This window comes from Aquarana catesbeiana, linkage group LG06 (assembly GCF_042186555.1).
Source record: "Aquarana catesbeiana isolate 2022-GZ linkage group LG06, ASM4218655v1, whole genome shotgun sequence".
Classification (NCBI taxonomy): domain Eukaryota; kingdom Metazoa; phylum Chordata; class Amphibia; order Anura; family Ranidae; genus Aquarana; species Aquarana catesbeiana.
In genome coordinates, this window is record NC_133329.1 from 47,132,566 (window position 1) to 47,157,191 (window position 24,626).

General features: G+C 46.7%; 1 protein-coding gene and 1 long non-coding RNA gene across 5 annotated transcripts in view; one reads left to right on the plus strand and one right to left on the minus strand.

The window, feature by feature from the left end:
• The window catches only part of LOC141148371 (uncharacterized), a 133,524-nt gene that overhangs the window by 84,225 nt on the left and 24,673 nt on the right, over positions 1-24,626 (minus strand). The gene's annotated exons all lie outside the window — the stretch shown is intronic.
• LOC141148372 (uncharacterized) overlaps positions 1-24,626 on the plus strand; it is a 96,543-nt gene that overhangs the window by 53,753 nt on the left and 18,164 nt on the right. The gene's annotated exons all lie outside the window — the stretch shown is intronic.

Below are 24,626 nucleotides of genomic sequence, written 5' to 3' on the forward strand. Positions count from 1 at the left end.
CATGCAAATTTGTTTTCTTTTGTGGGAAGGTATACCGCTCTATATGTGTTTTGAGTTTCATGTTCCTTTTTCTTAAATCTGGCACTGGCAGCAATAAGACCATAGTCATTATACCATTTTGATACAGACTCATCCAATACATTCAGTTCATGTTCATACTGGGTACATAATAATTCCATCATTCTAAAAGAACAAGATTGCAAGTTTGCCTACTATTTCGATTTCAAAGATTCTTCAATTTTTCTCAAATTGGGGAAAATCTGTACTCTGAGTCCCCATGGGACTATCTTATTGTCAATGTATTTGTGAAAATACCTCTAGTGCCAGAATATTCTTACTTTCCGTTCTAAAAGACGGTGTAGTCTCAAAAAGACCTGTTCCAAATCTTTGTCAGAAATTTCCCCTGAGTTTTAGGACTGTTGGATTTTGTCCATAAGGCCTTCCAAGGTCTCCCCACTGAAAGCAGCCATAATGGAAAAGGGGAGAGGATGAAGGGGGAGAGAGAAAAGATCAGGGGTGGGGAAGGTAGAGAGAACAGAAAGAGAAAAAATAATGAAAAAATGAGCTGAAAAAATCAAATAAACAAAAAACTACTAATACAAAAATAAGAAAAAAATGTGAGTTCCTAGAGTAGGACAATTTTTTCTAAAAAATATATCAAATGGAATTATTGTTTTTTGTTGTGTTTCCCAAATCGGACCAGAAGGAAGGTGTATTGAAACACTTGTGGTAAGCAAACTACAAAAAATTGGTCCTGATTAATGGTGAAACACCCAGAATAGATGGCACCACATCCCTGAAGGAAAAATGAGTAAAAGTAGGGAAAAGCAAGGGATTTTAACAGTGCAAGAGAATCCACAAAAAAGAATGACCAGCAACTAGCACAGAACCCCAAGAGAGGCCATCTTGGTGCAGTCACAGAGGGCAGAAGGGTCAAACTAGGAGTAAAGAAGAATATATATATATATGTTTAAACATACATATATAGGTGATAACATGTGTATATGTAACAAGAGCCAAAAAAAGAAGGATTCTGGCTAAAAATGACAAACGGCCAGGAAAACAAAGGGACATAAGTTAGTACTTACTTTAAAATTATTAATTAACAAAGCATATGGTAAGGGGAAGACTTCAGACGGCCTGCTGATGGTGATCGCAGGGATACAGTCTGGTAGCTATTAAAGTAGAGAAGGATAAAATAAAAAGGAAAAAATAAGGAAGGGAATATAAATTGCTAAATGTTCAACTGATTGATGGAAATGGGAAATAACTAAATAATGAGGTGTTATAAAAATATCAAAAATAGATTCTACAAAGGACAATGTCTCTCCAAAAGATGTAAGAATAGAAGGGTAAAGCATTATTTTTAAAAAAGGTTGATTGAATCTAAAATAAAAAATGATCATGTGGAACCGAACAATGGTCATATAAACGGAACAGGGGCATTACACAGTGTATGGCAAAGACTTACCAGTCACAAACACTGTCTATGTTGAGTTTCACCCTCCGGCTCTGGCAGCTGAACTGCCAGATGAGCCGGCTTTATCTGCCCTCCATCGTGTTGGCGTGTGACGTCACCAACACGATGCGGACATGTGGACGCCTATACATATGCGCAGGGAGCTGAGAGTCCGGTAAACTACAAGCCCCAGAATCCAATGCGGCAAAGAGAAGGCTCCGACCGACGCACAGGCTAGAGGCTGGGCGAACGGCACGCAACCTAAACAGAGTCCGCAGCGCAATCGTAGGGCAGTAGGGTTTTTAGAAGGGAACGCTGTAAGGCGTGACCAGGAAGGGGCTCCTGACCTCCTGTTAGCGTGGCGTGGAATGGGCACAGAGTGGAAGTCACGGTGTGCCCCGGGCATCGGTGTGACTGCTATGGACCAACCCTAGGGGAGTGAGAGTAGGGAAAGCAGGGATAGACTGGGAAGGAAGAAACATGACAAAGTAAATGATGGGCACGGCATTCAGGACCACCCACAGCCGAAGCCCATCAATGTGTTAAAATAACAGTGCCCTCTTCAGTTATATACCTCAATTTTTACAAAAATACATATATAAAATCAAAATTTCATTGAGTGCATTAAATAAATAAATAAAGAAATTAAAAATCAATAATGAATTTTGAAAGAAAAAGAAAAAACAAAGCATAAAAATGGTTGGGGAAAGAGAAAGAAAACAAAAGGAGGGTGTCAGGTCTCTCACTTACCAGACCGGAGAGTCCACTTGGGCAGAGGGTAGGCTGCCTTACGTATCCGACTTGCGGCCCCTGGTAGAGCAGACAGGAAGCACATGAGTACGGAGTGGTATGAGAGCCTGTACAGGAGTCCGTATTCCGGAAGCTGGCAGTCTTCAAACAGCAGATGATAGTCAGGGGCACAGGCAACGGATGCTGAGCAGGAGCTAAAGACAGGTCAATACACAGGCTGGGTTTGGCAACAGGCGGGCAGCGGAGGTACAGGAGGAGCAGGCAGAAGCGAGGTCAAAACAAGCCGGGGTCAGATGCAGGCGGAGATTAGAATAGTCCAAAAGGCAAGCCGGGTCGTCAACAGATCAGGAACACAGGAACACAGGAACTAGGATCATGAAACAGGAACTAGGCACGGAGCTGTTGATCAGGCAGCACTGATCAGAGGGAGGCCTAAATAGGCTGATTGGTGCCAAATGCCGCACCTGTGCGCCCGAGCGCGCCCCCAGACAGCGGCACGCACACCAGCACCACCAGGCAAACGCATAGCAGCGCCCACAGGTGAACGCGTGCTAACGAGAACACGCGTACGCGCCCAGGCACCACCGCGTCCACCACGGCCAGCCGGAATGACAGCACCAGTGCCCATAGAGGCAGGCGCCCATGCACCCGCAGGAACGCACGCACCAACGCGCCCCGGCGTGCGATGACGCCCAATCAGGTAACCTCTCTGACAGTTCCCCCTCCTCAAGGGCAGACACCGGATGCCCAATTGGGCTAACTTGGAAGCATGTGAGTCCTTGAAAGCCTGCAAGAGTTCTCCAGCATGCAAGCTGTCTTCTGGTTCCCATGAGTTGTCCTCAGGGCCATATCCCTTCCACTTTATGAGGTATTGGGTTTGATTATGTCTCCTTCTGCAGTCTAATATTGCTTCCACTTCGAACTCCTCCTCGTTGTCTACAAGGATGGGTTTAGGTGGACCGACACTACGGCCAACAAAAGAATTGGGGATAACCGGCTTCAAGAGAGATACATGGAAGACCGGGTGCACCTTCAGAGAACTCGGCAGATCAAGCTCGTAGGCGACATTGTTAATCTTCCTCCTTACTAGGAAGGGACCCAGGAACTTAGGGCCTAGTTTTTTAGATGGACATGTCAGCTTCAGATTGGCGGTAGATAACCATACTGGGTTGCCAGGTTCCAACACAAAGTCTCCATGCCTCTTTTTATCAAACATCTTCTTATATCCTTCTTGGGCCCTGGCCATGGTATCTTGTAATAGTTTGTTGTTCACTGAGAAGAAATTCAGGGTCTCAGATACTGCAGGAACAGAACACTCAGGTATTGATCCAGGCAAAAAGGTCGGATGAAAGCCATAGTTGGCATAGAATGGAGTCTGGTTGGTGGCTGAATGCAAGGAATTATTGTAAGAAAACTCCGCAATAGGGAGTAGGGGAGCCCAATCAGCCTGGGAGAAGGCGGAAAAGCAGCGGAGATATTGCTCCAGAGTCTGATTCATCCTCTCAGTTTGCCCATTAGACTGGGGATGGTAGGCCGAGGAGAACACCAACTCAATTTCCAAGGAGCAACAGAGGGCCTTCCAGAATCTGGAGGTGAACTGGGCACCACGGTCAGAAGCTATACTCTTCGGAACTCCATGTAACCTGACAATTTCTTTAATAAAAATATCAGCTGTCTCTGTGGCCGATGGAGTACCCTTCATTGGGAGGAAATGAGCCATTTTAGACAATCTGTCTACCACGACAAAGATGGAGGAAAAGCCTTCTGATGGGGGGAGTTCAACGACAAAGTCCATTGAGATCATACTCCATGGTCTCTCTGGGACTGGGAGAGGTTTCAATAGTCCCCAAGCTCTAGCCCGGCTGGTTTTGCTTCTAGCGCAAGTATTGCAGGAATCAACGAACCTTCTGCAATCCCTAATGAGATGAGGCCACCAGAAGGTACGTAGTACCAAATTACTCGTTTTTCGTGTGCCGAAATGTCCAGCTAATTTGTGATCATGACACGGTTCCAATACCTGTACCCTTAGTTCTTCGGGGACCACAATCTTGTTTTCATGCCAAAACAGGCCATCCTTGGTACAGGCCCCAGCGGGTGGCGTTGCCCCCATAGACGCCTGTCTCATTTGAGAGACTAGATCTTCTTGTAGAAGCAAGAAATTCCCAGGGGGAAGGATGGTATCTGGAGGTAAGGTTTTTTCCGAATCATGGAACATACGTGAGAGTGTGTCAGATTTAATATTTTTGGATCCGGGTCTGAAGGTGACGTGGAACTGAAATCGAGAAAAAAAAAGTGCCCATCTGGCCTGCCGGGGTTTTAGCCTCTTAGCCGTTCTCAGGTATTCAAGGTTTTTATGGTCCGTGAAGAGCAGAATGGGATAAGCAGCACCCTCCAGAAGGTAACGCCATTCCTCTAAAGCCGCCTTAATAGCCAGGAGTTCACGATCTCCCATGTCATAATTTCTTTCAGAAGATGAAAGTTTTCGTGAGAAAAACCCCACAGGGTACAGAAGAGCTTGGGTGCCTTGTTGTTGTGAGAGTACAGCTCCTACCGCAATTTCGGAAGCGTCAACTTCTAACACGAATGGTAGAGCTGGGTTGGAGTGCTTTAAAATGGTGGCTGAGGTAAATAGAGCCTTGAGTTCCTCAAAGGCCGACTGTGCCTTAGGAGTCCAGCAAAACCAACTTCCTTGTCTGGTGAGTTCAGTAATGGGAGCGATTATCAAGGGGAATCCTTTTATGAATTTTCTATAGAAGTTGGCAAAGCCAATAAAGCGTTGTACCCCTTTTTTATCAATAGGTGCAGACCAGCCCAGGATAGCAGAAACCTTTTGGGGATCCATCTTGATGCCCTCAGGGGAGATGATCAGGCCCAGGAACTGAATGCATTGAAGCTCGAATTCACATTTTTCAAGTTTTGCATAGAGCCCATGTTGCCTAAGTCGGGTGAGAACATTTCGCACATGCCTGCGGTGGTCGGCCAGAGAGGCGGAGAAAATCAGGATATCATCCAGATAGACTATGACATAGAGGTCCAGGAAGTCACGGAAGACGTCATTGACGAAGTGTTGGAAGGTGGCTGGCGCGTTACACAGGCCAAAGGGCATGACAAGGTACTCGAAGTGCCCAAATCTAGTACGAAAAGCCGTTTTCCACTCATCCCCTTGTCTTATGCGGATTAAGTTGTACTCCCCGCAGAGATCCAGCTTGGTGAAAACTTTTGCGGTTCCCAGTCTTTGGAATAACTCGGGTACTAAAGGTAACGGGTATCTGTTCTTTACGGTGATTTTGTTTAATTCCCGGTAGTCGATACAGGGGCGTAGGGTGTGATCCTTCATCTCCACGAAGAAGATGCCTGCACCAGCTGGAGACGTGGAAGGGTGGATGAACCCTTTCTTTAGGTTCTCGTCAATATAATTTTTCAAGGTGCCCAGCTCCTGCTCAGTTAGTGGGAAAATCCTCGGTTCCAGGTAAGAGTTCTATTGGGCAGTCATAAGGCCTGTGAACTGGAAGGGTCTCTGCCCCCTTCTTACTGAAGACATCCTGGAAATCCCGGTAGGCCTCGGGAAGGGATTGGCAAAGCTTGGTATCAGAATCCAAACAAAGACACTGAGTCGGTGTCATGGGTGTCCCATGTAAGCAATGTTGCCTGCAGTCAATAATGACCGACACCGGGATGTTCTTTCCGGGAAGCTGTAATACAACAGAGATTGTCAGATGGTTACCAGATTTGGGCAAAACAGATGCACAAAAAGAAGAGGACATCAAACACTTACGTATCCTGTTGGGGCAGGTCCTCACAAAATGTCCTTGTTCCCCACAGTACAGGCATAAGTTGTGAGTACGTCTGCGCATCTTCTCTTCGGAGGTAAGGGATGGCCGGAGCAGACCAAGTTGCATGGGTTTGGGTGCTTCCGTGACTGGAGTGGAGGAGAGAGGCAATTGGTTGGGAGAACTGGGAACCCTAGGGAGCATCCAAATAGGACGAGGATGATTGAGGACCTCTCAGAGTGTCTTTCTCTCAGACAAATGTCAATTTGAATAGACAGGTTTATGAGTTCATCCAGAGTCTGTGGTATCCCCACACGTGCCAGCTCAACCTTAAGAGGATCAGATAACCCCATCCGAAATTGATGACGCAAGGCAGCGTCGTTCCACTCTGTATCAGAGCTCCAACGTCGGAAATCAACTGCGTAGTCTTCGGCCGCTCTGCGGCCTTGCTGCAGGGAGTGCAAGGCTGCCTCAGCAGTAGTAGTTAGTTGAGGGTCCCCGTATAACTGCGACATTGCCAGGAAAAAAGCATCCAGGGTATCCAAGGATCTAGACTTCTGCTCCAGTAGATGTTGAGCCCAAGTCTGGGGCTCGCCGGACAACAGTGCAATGACAAATCCCACCTTAGTGGCGTCCAGAGAGAACATGCGAGGCTGTAATGCAAAATAGAGCTTGCAGGCATTACGGAAGGCCCGGTATTTGCGACGGTCTCTAGTACATTTTTTGGGTGTGGGTACCCTGGGCTCCGGAGGGAGCATTACTACGGAGGGTGCTGGGGAAAGTCCGGCAGATGGTGCCCCCTGGGGGGGAGGAGCTGCTGAGAGGGCTTGGACCTGACCCTCTAATCTGGTGTAGCCTTCTTGTAGGCTCTTGACTGCTTGGGTGAGGCCCGCAAGGTTCCTACAAAGTTCATCCATAGGGGAGGCCCCCTGCCCGGACTCGGTCATGGCTGCCTGATACTGTCAGGTCTCTCACTTACCAGACCGGAGAGTCCACTTGGACAGAGGGTAGGCTCCCTTACGTATCCGACTCGCGGCCCCTAGTAGAGCAGACAGGAAGCACACGAGTACGGAGTGGTATGAGAATCTGTGCAGGAATCCGTATTCCGAAAGCTGGCAGTCTTCAAACAGCAGATGATAGTAAGGGGCACAGACAACGGATGCTGAGCAGGAGCTAAAGACAGGTCAATACACAGGCTGGGTTCGGCAACAGGCGGGCAGCGAAGCTACAGGAGGAGCAGCCAGAAGCGAGGTCAAAACAAGCCGGGGTCAGATGCAGGCGGAGATTAGAATAGTCCAAAAGGCAAGCCGGGTCGTCAACAGATCAGGAACACAGGAGCACAGGAACTAGGAACAGGAAACAGGAATTAGGCACGGAGCTGTTGATCAGGCAGCACTGATCAGAGGGAGAGGGAGGCCTAAATAGGCTGATTGGCACCAAACGCCGCGCCCGTGCGTGCACCGTTATGCACAGGCGCCGGCGCACCCGCACGCGCCCAAGCGCACCCCTGGACAGCGGCGCGCACACCAGCACCACCAGGCAAACGCATAGCAGCGCCCACAGGCGAACGCACGCTAACGCGAGCGCGCGTACGCGCCCGGGCACCACCGCGTCCGCCACGGCCAGCCGGAATGCCAGCACTAGTGCCCATAGAGGCAGGCGCCCGCGCACCCGCAGGAACGCGTGCACCAACGCGCCCCGGCGCGCGACGACGCCCAATCAGATAAGCTCTCTGACAGAGGGGAGGGGAAGGAGAGGGGAAATTCCAGTGCTAAAATTATAAAAAAGGCCTGAAACTAAGGCTTTCATTAAATCCAGGAAATGTGATCGCTCTGAGATCATATATCCAATGGGCTTCAAGTTGGAGCAGCGTCCTATCCACACTGCCCCCTTGCATCCAGTGGAACATGCTCTAATGCTAGAAATGTGATAGTATGTGGATTAAAATCATGCTGAATACCAACATGTCTGCTGATAGCAGTATCCATCTTTCTTTTCTTTATAGGTTTAATATGATCCCTTATTCGTTTAAAGAATTGTCGCTTAGTTTTTCCAATATAAAAACCGCCACAAAAACATTGGGCTAGATAAATGACACCTGGTGTTTGGCAAGTAATCCTGGATTTAGTGGAATGCCATTTCCCATTAAGGAGTAGGAATCTATATTTGTGGTCCACAAATTCACAAACATCACAGTGTCCACAGGGAGAAGTGCCCCTATTTGTTTGATTATTAATTGGTGGGACGTCATTGAAATGACTATGGACTAAGCGGTCCTTTAAAGAAGGAACTCGTCTGAAGGTTATCTCAGGAAAATCTTTAATATATTTCCTGGCAACAGGATCTGCTGACAGGAGAGGCCAAAATCTATTCAGAATTTTTCTAATCTCGTTGTGTTGGTTTGAGAAGCGAGTAATGACTCTTACTGTATCCACTTTTTTGGGGGGATAGAGGCAAAGATCAAATAGTCTCTCTTCTGGACATTGACACGGTTATATGCCCTCTTAAGGCAGGCGTGACTATAACCTCAAACTCTCAATCTATCATACAGATTTTTAGCAGCTGCTTGAAAATCTGAGTCTCTGCTACCATTGCGTTTGAGTCTCAAGTACTGGCTATATGGAATGCTCTTTACCAGTGAATCTGGATAGGAGCTTCTAGCATGGAGAATAGTATTGCCCGCAGAGGGCTTCCTATATAGTGAAGAATCCAACTTTCCATTAGCGTCAATAGAAATCATCAAATCAAGAAAGTTGATATTGGTTTGACTATATTCCATAGTAAATCCAAGATTGAAATCATTCATCGAGATCAATCTTAGAAACTCATTTAATTCTGATTCAGTTCCAGACCAAAAAATAAGAACATCGTCAATGTAACGATGCCAAGAAATCACCTTATCCAAGAGGTGGATCAAATCATCCCTGGAAAAAACACATTTAGTCCCCATCGCAACCCCCTGCACCTGGAGGTAGTGGGAGGAATCGAAAAGAAAAAAAAAATGTTTTAAAATATAATCAAGTAGCTCCAGCACAAACTTATTGTATTTGAAAAAGGAAGGACCTCTTTTGTTAAGATGATTATGTATCACTTTAATGCCCTTATCGTGGTGGATAGTGTTGTAAAGACTTTCAATGTCAAGTGCTACAAGCCAAGTATCTGGGGGAAGCGAAATACCCTCAATGGTTTTTAAAAGGTTACATGTGTCCTTAATATAGGAAAAAAAGCGATGTTACATGTGGATGCAGGTAGCTGTCTATCAAACAGCTTGCATTCTCAGTGAGGCTGGAACACCCTGAAATTATGGGACGTCCAGGAGGTTCAGTCAGAGACTTGTGTACCTTAGGTAAAGCGTAAAAAGTAGGGATCTTGGGATCCTTCACATTCAGGAAATTCCAGGTGTTTTGGTCAATAATTCCCTGATGATAGGCTCTAAAAATAATAGTGCGATATTGTGTATGAAAATGATTAATTACTGTTTTAGAGATGTGTCGATACCAGTCACGATTCAATAGAATTATTTTACACATAGTTTTTTTTTTTTTAAATCATAAAAGTTTTTATTGCTCATATGAAAAAACATATATTACATTACATTGATATTTGCACCGTAATCAGCATTTCTTTTTCCCACATATTAACATATCCATCGATAAGGTGTCATAGTTTGCATTTTGGATCTTTCAGCATTCGGACTCTATGCTCCATCTAATCAAATCAAAAACATATTCTCCATTGTCCCCATACCCTCCTCCTCCGCTCTCCAATACCCACTCACGGTGTCTATCTGTCGTATCTTTAAACACCCCTCAGCAACCTCATCTGTACCAATTCCGTGGGGCTTATACCTGGCACATCCAGCCATGGGTCCCACAATCTGTCAAACTTTCCAGGATTGCCCCTGTGCTGGTAAATATATTTTTCCATTATAAGCGTTTTTCCCATATTTAGTATCCATGTTTTGCTATTAGGCGGCGCAGCAGACTTCCATCCCATCAGTATTACCTTTCTAGCCTGAAATAGCGCCCGTGCAAAAGCGACTCTCGTCACCTCCTCCGTAATCACCCCCTCCAGAACTCCCAGTAAGCAACATAATGGATCTAATGGGACAGTGACCTGGAACACCTGATTTAGTGTAGCCAGGACCTCCGTCCAGTACCTATGGAGTTTGGGGCATCGCCAGAGGAGGTGAATCAAGTCCCCAGACGCCGCCCTGCATCTGCCACACAATGGGTCAGGCGCCTTGCCCATTCTGTACAGTTTAACAGGTGTATAATGTACTCTCAACAAGATGTAAAGTTGGGATACCTTCTGTGCCATGTTTAGTGAGCAGGAGTTGACTGCTTGCAGAGCTTCTTCCCATACCTCCCCTGATAGGGGGCCTAAGTCCGCCTCCCACTGAGCAGCCGCCTTTGTGGGATACCCCTCTAACAGTGACGCTAATAACATGTTATAGCATTGTGAAATCATGCCCTTAGTCTCCAATGCCTCCTGCATTATATGAAAAACCGGTGTGGGGGATTGGGACCAGTCAGTTGCATCCCCTTGTGCTTTAATTGCATGCTTCAGTTGTAGATAGTAAAACAGCATATTGGCAGGCAGTGAGTAACACATAGTTACATATTGAGACACTTCCATAATAACCAAATTCCCGCCTTTGTCAGCGCTTTTGATTATTATTTCCCGATTGGATTCAAGCGATTTAAACGCTTCTTTTTATTCAAGAGTTAAATTAGAGATATTTAATAATAGCTATGATTAATTGCTGAAATTGTTGCTAAAACTGCTGAAACTGTTAAAATCTCATATATTGTCATAACAACATGTTTTGCATATGCCGTATCCTCTGTCTGAAAAAAGTGTATAAAACTGCAGGAAAAAGAGGAAATAAAACTCAGAAATGATTCACACTGAGCCTTGTCTCAGGGGACATTTTTTCAAGAACGAGAAGTGTACATTTCATATATATTTTCAACAATTTGATCGGGGGTAGATATAATAATATCAGACTTTGTTCTGAATCCAAAACATTTTGGCGCTCAAACGTGGGGCTCGAGGCTAGGGTCCCAAGTAGCCAATCCAAAAGGGACCGGGACAAGCCAACACGGTGAGATAGGAAGAGACTGATTACCTCTAAAAACGGTAAGACACTTTTGATATCTTGTATATCTAGTCTACTGTTTATCCTGTACCCGTGGCTGGTCAATCTCTGTGCCCATATCGGCTTCCTGCGGCCCTCAAAGACAGGTATTAATCTTGCCTCAAGTCTGTTGATAAGTTAAGGAACCTGCAATTATATCTACCACCTGTTTTGTTCTGTTCTGTTTTGTTCTGGTCAATTTTGTGTTTTGTGGTGGCTGTTGTAGTCAGGAATGACTGATGAAATTAGTTGACGTGGTTTAAACTTCTCCTGAGACTAGGAGAAGGCATCAGGACGTGGTTAAACTTCTCCTGGGGGGAATAAAATAAATAATTGTGTGGCAAAGCATGTGTAGTACAGTAAGTACGGGCAACCGGGAAACCCCAGGGGGGGCGTCAGGAACACGCATAGCGGCGTGGGGGATCCCATGACAGTTTGAGTAATCCTGTACTTCACTGTGGCCGTCACATATCTTGTTGTTGGTTGATTATGTCATGTCCTAAATGTGTTTGCGGGGGCTGTTGTTTGGCATACATGAAGGAGGCTGGGGGTTGGTTAAAGTGGTAGAGCCAGGATATAAGAGAGAAGCTCTTGGTTACAAACCCTTGTTAGCGGAGATCACAGATATGTTGGTATTTAGATTAAACTTAAATTATCCAGTTAAACTTGAAGTTGGCAAGTCGCCACAGGCTATAGAGAGTGAAGTTAAAAGGAGGGGACACGCAGCCGAAAGGTGTCCATTGCAACTTCAACAACCAGAACAGTTTGGAGAGGAAGAAAAAAATAGAGTGAGGAATTTGGGCATGGTTCTGGGAAATGTAGATGACATTTAAAGGGGTGCATTGAATATTAGTTACTGTACTCCTTTTCTGTTTGTTTACTGTCTTGTTGAGAGTAATAAGTAGGCAGGGCTGTGACTGGTCTACGTTTTGGGAAGACGCGTGTAAGGAGACTTGCACGGCAGTCGAACACTGTAGACGTTCCTTTCTCTCTCTCTCTCTTTCTATCCATTTTGTCCTCGTTAACTTGAGACTGTGATATGGTCTGAACCGGTACCAGGTGACAGATAGAGGAATTGTCAGATCCTTAAGTCAGGACAGCCTCGTGACCTGTCTGAAATCCTGAGCAGAAGTACATCTTCGCCAGCACACCATGGATCAGCAAACAAGATTGTCTCAAAAAAGGTTTTTAATCGAAAACGGTCACATCACAAGGGAGGTGCAATGTTTCGGGGCCACGCAGGACCCCTTTGTCAAGCACTCGCCTGACGAAGGAGTCCTGCGCGGCCCCGAAACGTTGCACCTCCCTTGTGATGTGACCGTTTTCGATTAAAAACCTTTTTTGGACAATCTTGTTTGCTGATCCATGGTTTGCTGGCGAAGATGTACTTCTGTTTGATGCTTCCAGAACCCAACTGGTAATCGTTACAGCACCCATTAATGTTCTATTGCCATTTGTCCGGGAACGTGTGCGACTGGAATATCGAATTGAAATCCTGAGCAGACACACATAAATATCACAGTCATCAAGACAGGACATAGCAAGGTAGTGTTATATATTGGAAGGTAGTCCGAAAGAGGACAGGTGGTGGTCAGAGGATTGTCGGACCCTTGAGTCCAAGACAGCTCCATAAAACCGCCATACAAATCCTGAGCCTGGACACATAAACTTCCCAATAGCTAATGATGGGGCAAAAGTTAGAGAGACCTAAAGAGGGTAGTTTGGCTTGTGATTTGGTATTACAGCAAGAAGGAGAGGGTGCTGTAAAAAAAAAAAAAATAGAAATAAGTTGGCAAAAGTGTGGGGGGTTGATATACATTTGGGCAGAAGGCTACAGGTAGATGAATAGCGTACTGTTTTGAAACATAAAAAAAGGTCTGTTGTCAGATCATGGGTTGCTACAAACAGCAGACGCTTGGTTCAAAGTTGCAAAAGCTATTCATGAAGAAGGCTTGGTTCAAAGTTGCAAAAGCTATTTATGAAGAAAGGTGGACAGAACAGGAAATGTGTTGAAATCGTTGTATTATGTATGTGTACAAAAAGCCAGAAAAGGGGTCAAAATCAAAGACAGACAGTCAGCCACCGCCCTATAATGGCGATTGGACCCCAGGAAGTAGACACTCCCTTTCGTCTACTGCCCCTCTGCTACGAGTGACAGAGGAGCCTCTGACACCTCCCCCGCACTGCTTAATAGTAGACAATGTACACTTGTCTTTGTACGGCTCGGGTGGTTGCTGCCACACATGCCCGACCCAAACTGTACCACCTGCACCACCGCCCAAACCTATCCACATATATCCAGTGATAGACCAGTCCTCGGTATCGTATTACAAGCCCAACCTACCCCATTAATGACAAGTGTACATTCTGGGGAAGACTCGGACAACTCCCAAGGGGGGAAACGCAGACACTCAAGCCTCAGGAGGTTCCCCCCTTGGCCCTCCTGCCCTAACAGACCTGGGACTAGGGACTCAGACTCAGCCCGACCTAATGCTAATGGATCAGAGTCACGCCGGCCCTGCCAGGATGCACCAAGCTGACAGGCATGCCAGAACAGGTACAACCCCAAAACGACAGACTGTTACTTTTCAAGGCACACCTCGCATTGGATCCATCCCCATGTATGACTCATCAGCTGGGGCAATGGGTTCCTTCGCGCCATTGTCCAATGACCCATTTGACCACCTATATGGTGACACACATTTACAGTCCCTCTTACGGCCCTTGCAATCCAATACACAAATCCAGCAGCCATTACCCAGTACTTTCCCTAAACCCCCTTTGTATGGGTTCCTGGACCCAAAGACAATGGCCCCAATACGGCCCCTTCCCTTCATCACAGAGAGTCTGACTTTAAGGAGTTTCTCTAAGAACAGTGAATGTAGCAAATGTGCTATATTTATGCAAATGGTTTTAATTGTGTTTAAGCTGTATTAGCAATAATGGTTTAAAATGTAGTTTTTCAATGTTCAATCAAAAATAGATTTAAGAGTATTTTAAATAAAAGGAGGTTTATGTATTCTGGGCGTTATGCCAAAAGAAGAACGAAAGAGGAAGTGCTTTCCTTGCTTAAATCTATATCTAGATTTAGGACCCATTCACATCTGAGCATTTTGTAGGTTATTCTGAAGAAAAAAAAAAAAAAAAAAACATTTATTCTGTATGTATTCATATCTCCACTCTAAAATGCCTGAAGCCTATATGTGTACAAGAGATCACACAAGGAAAGGCGAATCTGTTGAGAAATAGCACAAGAAGTTTACTGATTTGGGTTTTAGCGTGCTGAACAAAGCACATAGACACATGTTAATTTATTTTAGGTCTTAAAGAGTCAATCCGAAAGGGTCTGAGTATAGAACAATGGAGCTTGAGACGTTGTTATTAATAGTTATTAGGTCCAAAATCCTCACAGAGCAGTAGATAGTAGCTCCTCTCATGATGGCCTCTGACACACCCTATCTGCGCCCACCAGTACCAACTCCACGTGTCTGCTACAACTGCGGAAGACCCAGCCATTCCAGAAGGGAATACCGAAACCCCCAGAAATTCACCCACAGGCAACCAAGCCCCAATTGTGGTCCACCTCGCCTACCACCTCGCCCACCTCTCCGGATCACATGGACCCCTTCTTCAAGCAAGCCTGTGTCACCTGCCCGCTACACCTGGACTGTTATGCCACAAGGTGCCCAGAACTCCCCCTCCCAATTTGCCAAGGCAATGGCCCTCATTCTGGACAACTGGATGAAGTTATGCCCAGACGTTGTACTCCTTCAGTATGTAGATGGCTTCCTACTTGTGCAGATACCTTTGGTGATGCCTTAATCTTCTCTGAAAGCCTCCTCCACTACCTGGCTGAGCAAGGATGCAGGCGACCACGAAGGTACTGGCCTTAAAGCAAAAAGTCCAGAGAGAAAGTGATTTTCCTAGGCCTCTGCATCTCCCAAGGCACTCGACATCTCACTGAAGAAAGAGTTGCTGCAATCAAAGCCATCCCTTTGCCTCAAGGTCATAAACCCTTACATGCTTTCCTAGGATTAATCTCCTATTGCTGCTCTTGGATCCCAGAAGCCTCCCTCTTGATACAACCCCTTTATGATGCCCTTTCTCGCTTTCTCCAGAAGCTGTGGACGATTTTGAAACTCTGAAGGAGATCCTTTCAACAGCCCCTGCTTTGGGACTAAAAGACTTTCAAACTGTTTGTCTCAGAGAGGCAAGGACATGCCACAGGAGTTTTGGCTCAGGCCCATGGTAACAGACTCAGACCCATTGGGTATTACTCCTGTCAACTGGACTCAGTGGCCAGGGGGGGACCCTCCTGCTTCAGAGCCGTCTTTGCAGCCCAATGCCCCTCATGACATAACTGCCCCGCATGACATAACTGCAATACTAAACCAAGTACAGCCCAAGCACCTGTCTTCAGCAAGACACCTCAGACTCCAGTGTGCCTTTCTCCTACCTGATAACATCACTTTCCTCCGATGTAATACTCTCAACCCATCCACTCTACTTCCACTTCTCGAGGGGGGAACCTCTTTGGAGAATGGTGCTCATCTCAGCGCTCATGACTGTTTCGAGGTGATAAAAAAAGAGACTTCACATTTACCGACAGTCAGTGAAACAGCCCTTGAGAATCCTGACTTGACAATCTTTGTGGATGGTTCTAGGTATGCTGACAGCGCTGGATGGTACCACACAGGATACGCAGTCACCACCGAAGATACAGTTCTTCAAGCTTCAGCATTGCCTTCCTTCATGTCTGCCCAGGAAGCAGAACTCCAGTCCCTAACAATGGCATGCAAATTGGCAGAGGGGAAAAGAGCTAACATCTATACAGACTCAAGATACGCCCTCGCCATTGCCTGGGATTTTGGGGTCATTTGGAAAACCAGAGGATTCCTAACAGCAGCAGGTACACCTGTAAAACACAGTACAGCTATCAAGGATTTAATGGATGCCCTACTCCTACCAGCACAAGTGGCTATACTCAAGATAAAGGCGCACGGCAAGCTGGATTCCCAAGAAGCACGAGGCAATCACCTGGCAGATACTGTTGCGAAACAAGCTGCAAACAAAACACAAGAAGTGGTCAGTGGAGTGGATGCACCCATCCTCGATGGTACAGTGGATACCCCTGAAGAAACTATACAGACCACCATGATTCTACAAAACCCTCCTGTGAGCAGGACCTATCTCAAGGAGCAGCAAGAAGCAGCTGACAAAGAAGAAAAAGAAGTGTGGATCAAGAAAGGAGCCATAGAAACTGAAGGAAGCATGGAATTAAACAAGAGGCCGTGTCTGCCAAGATCAATGTTTCCTGCAGTGGTACAGTGGGCCAACGGTGCCTCTCATCTGTCAAAAACTTTGATGAATGCCCTGATCAATAAATACTACTTAGCCCCGGGGATTACACCACTTACCAACAACTTTTGCAAGTCATGCACTATCTGTGCTAAATGTAACCAAGGAAGAACGGAAAAGGTACCTTTGAAGCATCTAACAAAGGCCCAGTACCCCTTTCAAAGGATACAGATCGACCACATCCAGATGCCAAAGAGTAGCCAATATGAATATGCATTGATTGACAGCAAAATGCACGGCTAAAAGACTTTTAACGGAAATAGTGTGCAGGTATAGTGTGCCAGAGGTTATAGAGAGTGACCACGGGCCGGCTTTCACGGCCTCAGTGACCAAGGAAATATGAGCAGCTTTAGGGGTCACATTATCTTTCCACACCCCATACCATCCTCAGAGCAGTGGGAAGGTGCAAAGACTAAACGGCACAATAAAATTTAGAATGCTAAAAATGTCTCAGGAAACAGGGATGAGTTGGCCAGATAGCCTGCCCATAGCCTTATTCAGTGTTAGGTACACTCCAAGGGGAAACCATGGTTTGTCACCCTATGAGATATTATTTTGTTCAGCCCCCAGACTGGGTTGTTACTTTCCACCGCAATTACAGCTCCAATCTGATGTATTGACTGATCATGTGACTGCTTTATCTCGAGAATTAACCTGTATCCATTCGTAAGTATTCTCCTCCATTCCAGATCCTTAGCGAGATACAGGATCACACAAGTTGGTCCCCGGCGACTAGGTCGTGGTAAAGAAGTTTGTGAGAAAACAAACTCTTGAACCCAGATATGATGGTCCTCTCCTGGTTCTCCTAACAACTGCCACATCAGTCAAGGTGGCCGGGAAGAACCCGTGGACACATGCCTCCCACTGCAAGAAAGTCCCTGTACCTGAGGAAGAGGCCAAGGGGACCGAACAATGATTCTGTATATCCTTTTCATAGTAATCATTGCCCAGGCGCAAGAGGTAGCCATCAAACAAAAAGATGGTATAACCCAGTTCTGGTATAACTCATCCAATACACATGTTGCCACTTTTATATCCTCTTATGAACAGATAATTCCAGGTACTATGTACAAGATCCGGCCCCGGGATGAAGCAGTAAGACCCATGACTGTGTATGTATGCGTCACTGACACCTATTGGGGTGACAACTGTGATTCCTGGGGAGCAGTGGGTTGGAACACTGGGGGTACAAACTGGGGGTACAAACCTGAAAACATAGATCAGCCTTACACCAAAGAGTTCAGGCTGACCATTGAGAATCATAGCCCAAAAGACAGTGGGACCTATGTTCTGGGCCTTTGGTGGGGAAGTGGGTATCCCGGTTTTAGAAAGCCTTTCCAACTGAAAGATATGTTCAATAACCCGGAGTGGGGAGTTCCCCAATCCACATCTAGCTCAAACCCCCCTGAGGCCCCATATACAGAAGTTGGGACATGGTGGCCATAGCAGACCCTACTTTCAAGGACACGATGGCCGCAGAAACTGGGTTCTCAGATGTCAACTTATGGCTCCTGGAAGGCCGCAGAAACCGGGTTCTCAGATGTCAACTTATGGCTCCTGGAAGGAGGAATATCCCATAGTCACCAAGACTCCCAAGGCAGGAGACGGTATCACCATATATCCTGGCAATTACACATGCTATGGACGGTATTAGGGAGTGGGGAAACCCTTTGGGAATTTCACTAAGGGTTACTGTGGACCTTTTAGTAAAGCCTCTGTAGATCTAGTACAGAATCAAGTCCAGTCTTTGGGAGACGTATACTGGATTTGCAGAGGCATGAAAATCAGAAGCAGATTGACAGAGCAGTGGACAGGAGAATGCGCATTGGCCAAGGCCATAATGCCTCTGCATATTTTTCCAGAGGCCACTCCACAAATAGAACCAGACTTAAACAACATGCCCAGGCCTAACAGGAGGCGTAGGAGTGCCCCAGCAGGAAGCTTTGACCCTCATGTATACGTAGACACCACAGGGGTCCCTAGAGGGGTCCCATATGAGTTCAAAGCAAGAGACCAAGTAGCAGCAGGATTTGAATCTTTGATCCCCATCATCACTGTAAATAAGAATGTAGACTGGATAAATTACTTCTACTATAACCAACAAAGGTTTGTCAATTACACCAGAGATGCACTCCAAGGTTTAGCCGAACAACTAGAAGCCGCGTCACACATGACTTTCCAAAACCACATGGCCTTAAATTTGGTCCTAGCTGAAAAGGGGGGTGTGTGTAAAATGGTGCCTAAAACAGGTACATGTTGTACCTACATCCCAGACAACACTGGCCCAAACAGTAAGTTGACTTTGGCCATCAGGAAACTTGAGGATTTGTCCGAGGAACTAAGAAAGAATTCAGGGCTCACCAACCCTTAGGATCAATACTTCACCTGGATTAGGGGAGGGTGGCACGGATTACTAACACAGATAGGAATACCAATCCTGATAATTTTGGTGACCTTGGCTGTCATAGTTTGCTGTATTCTCCCCTGTCTTAAAAAGTGTGTAGGGAAAGCTATTGACTAATGTTCTCCTACATTTATGAATCAGGAAATACCAGATGCAAATTATGAAATGCACTCCATTACAGTCACCTCCCCTCAGGATGCAACGCCATAAGGTTATAGGGACAGACAGCACCTGATTGCCCCTCCAAGCTGTATCGAGTAGGGTAATGAGTTAGTAATTGCTCTTCTCTATATACAGTTGAAAAGAGTTGCAGGGGAGCGGGCCAGGGGACTGGATAGGATTTTTAGTGTAAGGGACAGATTTTAAAAAGACATTTTGAAGGGGGGAACTGTAATGGATGTGATTAAGATGTTACCAGGTAAAAATGGTAAAATGCCTATTTCAAATGTAATATTGTGTCAGAAGCTTAGCTTGTTAAATCTTAACTCTAATGCTGTGTACACATGGTCAGACTTTTCGGCTACAAAAGTCCGACGGACGCCGCCGGACCAAATCCGTCGGACAATCCGACTGTGTGTGGTCTCCATTGGACTTCCGGCGGACCGTTTCGGTCGGAAATCCGACCTACTTTAGATTTGAAACTTGCTTCAAATCTTTACGTCGTAACTCCGCCGGACTCAGTTCCTGACGGAAAGCCCGTTCGTCTGTATGCTGGTCCGACGGACCAGATACGACGGAAGGGCAGGGTACTGCATCTCGCACTCGCTGCAATAGGAAAAACAAATTTTCCTATTGCGACGAGCGCGGGGGGGGGGCAGCCCAGGCCCTTAGGTCTGGTATGGAACTGTAGGGGGAACCCCCTACGCCGAAAAACCGGCGTGGGGTCCCCCCAAAATCCATACCAGACCCCGATCCGAGCACGCAGCCCGGCCGGTCAGGAAAGGGGGTGGGGACGAGCGAGCGCTCCCCCTCCTGAACCGTACCAGTACCAGGCCGCATGCCCTCAACATAGGGGGGTGCTTTGGGGGAGGGGGGTGCCCTGCGGGGCCCCCCCACCACAAAGCACCTTGTCCCCATGTTGATGAGGACAAGGGCCTCTTCTCGACAACCCTGGCCGTTGGTTGTCAGGGGTCTGCGGGCGGGGGGCTTATCGGAATCCGGGAGCCCCCTTTAATAAGAGGGCCCCCAGAGCCCTACATGGTACCCCTACACATTCACCTAGGGAAAAAGTGTCAATAATAAAACACACTACACAGGTTTTTAAAGTCATTTATTAGACAGCTCCGGGGGGTCTTCTTCCGGCTTCGGGGGTCTTCTTCCGACTTCGGGGGTCCCTCCGGTTCCTCTTCTCCCGGCGTCCAGTTAGTTCTTCTCCGCTCCCTCTGGCCTCTTCTCCCGGTGTTCCAGTTCTTCTGCCGGCTCTTCCACTGTGTTCATGCCGCTCTTTTGCCAGCGGAGGTCCGGACTTCTGGCCTGTGGCTTCTGGGCTTCTTCTCTTCTTCCCATGTTGACACGACGCTCTCTCCAGCTGGAATGCTCTCTGGGCGCTCCGCTCTGACTTATATAGGCGGAGACCCCGCCCCCTTATGCCGTCACAGTCCCTGGGCATGCCGGGACTGTGACATTTTAGGGGGCGTGGTCACCGGGTGATGTTGACCACGCCCCCAAAAACGTTGCAGTCCCAGCATGCCCAGAGACTGGGATCTGGGGGCCCTCTTATTAAAGGGGGCTCCCAGATTCCGATAAGCCCCCCGCCCGCAGGCCCCGACAACCAACGGCCAGGGTTGTCGGGAAGAGGCCCTTGTCCTCATCAACATGGGGACAAGGTGCTTTGTTGTGGGGGGCCTCGCAGGGCGCCCCCTCCCCCAAAGCACCCCCCCCATGTTGAGGGCATGCGGCCTGGTACGGTTCAGGAGGGGGGGCGCTCGCTCGTCCCCACCCCCTTTCCTGACCGGCCGGGCTGTGTGCTCAGATCGGGGTCTGGTATGGATTTTGGGGGGACCCCCACGTCTTTTTTTGGCGTAGGGGGTTCCCCTTATAGTTCCATACCAGACCTAAGGGCCTGGGATGCCCGTGACGGGGCTCGCAAGGTTTCAATCTCACCGATAGAAGTGGCGAGATTGACTTCCTTTTCTAGTCCCGTCGTACCTGAGTCACGTTCAAAATGAACGGACTTGTCCATGTTTGGGAAAGTCCGTTCATTCGGAAAGTCCGGTGGAAGTCCGTCGGGAAGACCGGATTCCGGAAAGTCCGGTCGTGTGTAGGCAAGTCCGTCCGTTCAGAAAGTCCGGAATTCCGCCAAAAGTCTGGCGGCAAGTACGTCGGACCTAGCTTCCCAGAAAGTCCGACCGTGTGTACGCGGCATAAGAAATTCAGATAACAACAGATATCTGCTAGTTCCCTTTTTTCAGTCTGAAGCCAAACCGGATTTAACAGGATTATAAAAAGATTGCCCCTCCTGAGAAATTGCACCAAAGGCAGACATGACATCAACATCCTTTGATGAGGAAGTTACCAAGATATTTAATAATGGCTATGATTAATTGCTGAAATTGTTGCTAAAACTGCTGAAACTGTTAAAATCTCATATATTGTCATAACAACATGTTTTGCATATGCCGTATCCTCTGTTGGAAAAAAGTGTTTAAAAAATTTTTTAAAAAAATTTGGCTCAGGGTTCCCCTTAATATCCATACCAGACGTAAAGGGCCTGGTATGGAATTTGGGGGAACCCCCACACATTTTTTAAAAAATTTTGCACGTTAATATCTCCTCAGCCAATCCCTGATCAATATGGCAGATGACCAGCAGGGAGCTGGGTGGTATAAATGGGCTAGGGCCCAAAGCAGAGGTCTCTTGTTCCTGGGGGAGCAAGACCCAGCCTGAGGTTGTGGAATCCCTGGGAAATCTGCCCGGAACTGAAAGCACTTTTTATGGGGTCCCAGCTTCTGTTTGGCTTACAGAAAGCCTCCCAAGGAGCCAGGACCCAGGCAACCGGAGAACAGAAGTTGACTGACCTTGCACGTAGCTGCACAGTGATGTCAATTAAACCGAACTTCTACCACCAGTGCAGATACAGGCTCATGCTTGTGCACATTGCACACGTGCTAATATTTATAAGTGAAAGACTAAAGTCATTTGTGCAGTGCCAGTTCATCGTGCACGTATTTGTGCGCATGCGCGCACGTGAACGCGTGTGCGCACACGATCACATACCAATTAACATTTGGCACCCAGTGGTCTATAGCAGAAAGTAAAAAAAACATTGTTTTTTTTTCAAAATTTTTGGCTTTTTTATGTTTATAGCGCAAAAAAATAAAACCGCAGAGGTAATCAAATGCCACCAAAGGAAAGCTCTATTTGTGGGAAAAAGAGGACTTCAATTTTATTTGGGTACAGCATCGCACGACCGTGCAGTTGTCAGTTAAAATAACGCAGTGCCGTATCGCAAAAAATGGCCTGGTCATGAAGGGGGTAAATCTTCCAGAGGGCAAGTGGTGAAAGTGTATGCTTTCCAAAAAAAGTTTGTTTGAAAAATCGCTGTGCAAATACCGTGTGACATAGAATATTGCAACGACCACCATTTTATTCTCAAGAGCCTCTGCTTAAAGCGTTTGTTAACACCTCCCCCCCCCCCCAAAAAAAAAAGGATCCTGCTCCTTTAAAGCATGTTATATGACACAGTGCTTGTGCTGTGTTGTTTGGCCCCCTGTAACACCTAAAAAACCTGGCTGATCCTGCCAGTTTCTCCCCACCCCTCTGTAAACTGACCACAGTGTATTATGACTGCTGAGCCCTGACACTGTGGTCAGTTTACATGCCTCTGTCATAAGCAGATTCTAACTGCTCTCCTCCCTGCTTCTGTGTCCTCCTCCCCCTCCCCTCCCTGTCTGTGTGTGAGCCGCCCTCCCCCCTCCTGCTGCTCTCATAACACTAACCTGTATACACTATCAGCACTGCCTCCTATTGCAGTGTCACCCTCTGTGAATGATTTATAAATATAAATGCGGTAAATACCTAATTTAAAAGCCAAGATTACGATCACATGACCAGCCAGCTCTCTCCTCCTTTCCTCCTCCCCTCCAGACTGACATCAGCAGAGGAATCTCAGCCCCGCCCACTGCATCTCTCAGAGGAGGCAAGGAGAAAGCTGGCCAGTCATGTGATCACAATTTCGGCAGTGAAATTAGGTATTTGCAGCATTTATTTTTATAAATCACACACAGAAGGGGATACTACATTAGGAGGCAGTGCTGATGGTGTATACAGGTTAGAGTGGCTTAACAACCACTTTAATATTAACATATATATATATATATATATATATATATATATATATATATATATATATGTACAGTATCTTACAAAAGTGAGTACACCCCTCACATTTTTGTAAATATTTTATTATATCTTTTCATGTGACAACACTGAAGAAATGAAACTTTGCTACAATGTAAAGTAGTGAGTGTACAGCTTGTATAACAGTGTAAATTTGCTGTCCCCTCAAAATAACTCAACACACAGCCATTATTGTCTGAACCGCTGGCAACAAAACTGAATACACCCCTAAGTGAAAATGTCCAAATTGGGCACAATTAGCCATTTTCCCTCCCCGATGTCATGTGACCCATTAGTGTTACAAGGTCTCAGGTGTGAATGGGGAGCAGGTGTGTTAAATTTGGTATTATCACTCTCACTCTCTCATACTGGTCACTGGAAGTTCAACATGGCACCTCATGGCAAAGAACTCCCTGAGGATCTGAAAAAAAGAATTCTGGCTCTACATAAAGATGGCCTAGGCTATAAGAAGATTGCCAAGACCCTGAAACTGAGCTGCAGCTTGGTGGCCAAGACCATACAGCGGTTTAACAGGATAGGTTCCAATCAGAACAGGCCTCGCCGAGGTCGACCAAAGAAGTTGAGTGCACATGCTCAGCATCATATACAGAGGTTGTCTTTGGGAAATAGACGTATGAGTGCTGCCAGCATTGCTGCAGAGGTTAAAGGGTTGGGGGGTCAATCTATCAGTGCTCAGACCATATGCCGCACACTGCATCAAATTGGTCTGCATGGCTGTTGTCCCAGAAGGAAGCCTCTTCTAAAGATGATGCACAAGAAAGCCCGCAAACAGTTTACTGAAGACTACAGTCAAGCATGGTGGTGGGAGTGTCATGGTCTGGGGTTGCATGAGTGCTGCTGGCACTGGGGAGCTACAGTTCATTGAGGAAACCATGAATGCCAACATGTACTGTGACATACTTAAGCAGTGCATGATCCCCTCCCTTCGGAGACTGGGCCACAGGGCAGTATTCCAACATGATAATGACCCCAAACACATCTCCAAGACGACCACTGTCTTGCTAAAGAAGCTGAGGGTAAAGGTGATGGACTGGCCAAGCATGCCTCCAGACCCAAACTCTATTGAGCATCTGTGGGGCATCCTGAAATGGAAGATGGAAGAGCGAAAGTTCTCTAACATCCACCAGCTCCATGATGTCATCATGGAGGAATGGAAGAGGACTCCAGTGGCAACCTGTGAAGCTCTGGTGACCTCCATGCTCAAGGGTGTTAAGCCAGTGCTGGAAAATAATGGTGGCCACACAAAATATTGACACTTTGGGCCCAATTTGGACACTTTCAGGGGTGTACTCACATTTGTTGCCAGCGGTTTAGACATTAATTGGCTGTGTGTTGAGTTATTTTGAGGGGACAGCAAATTTACACTAATATACAAGCTGTATACTC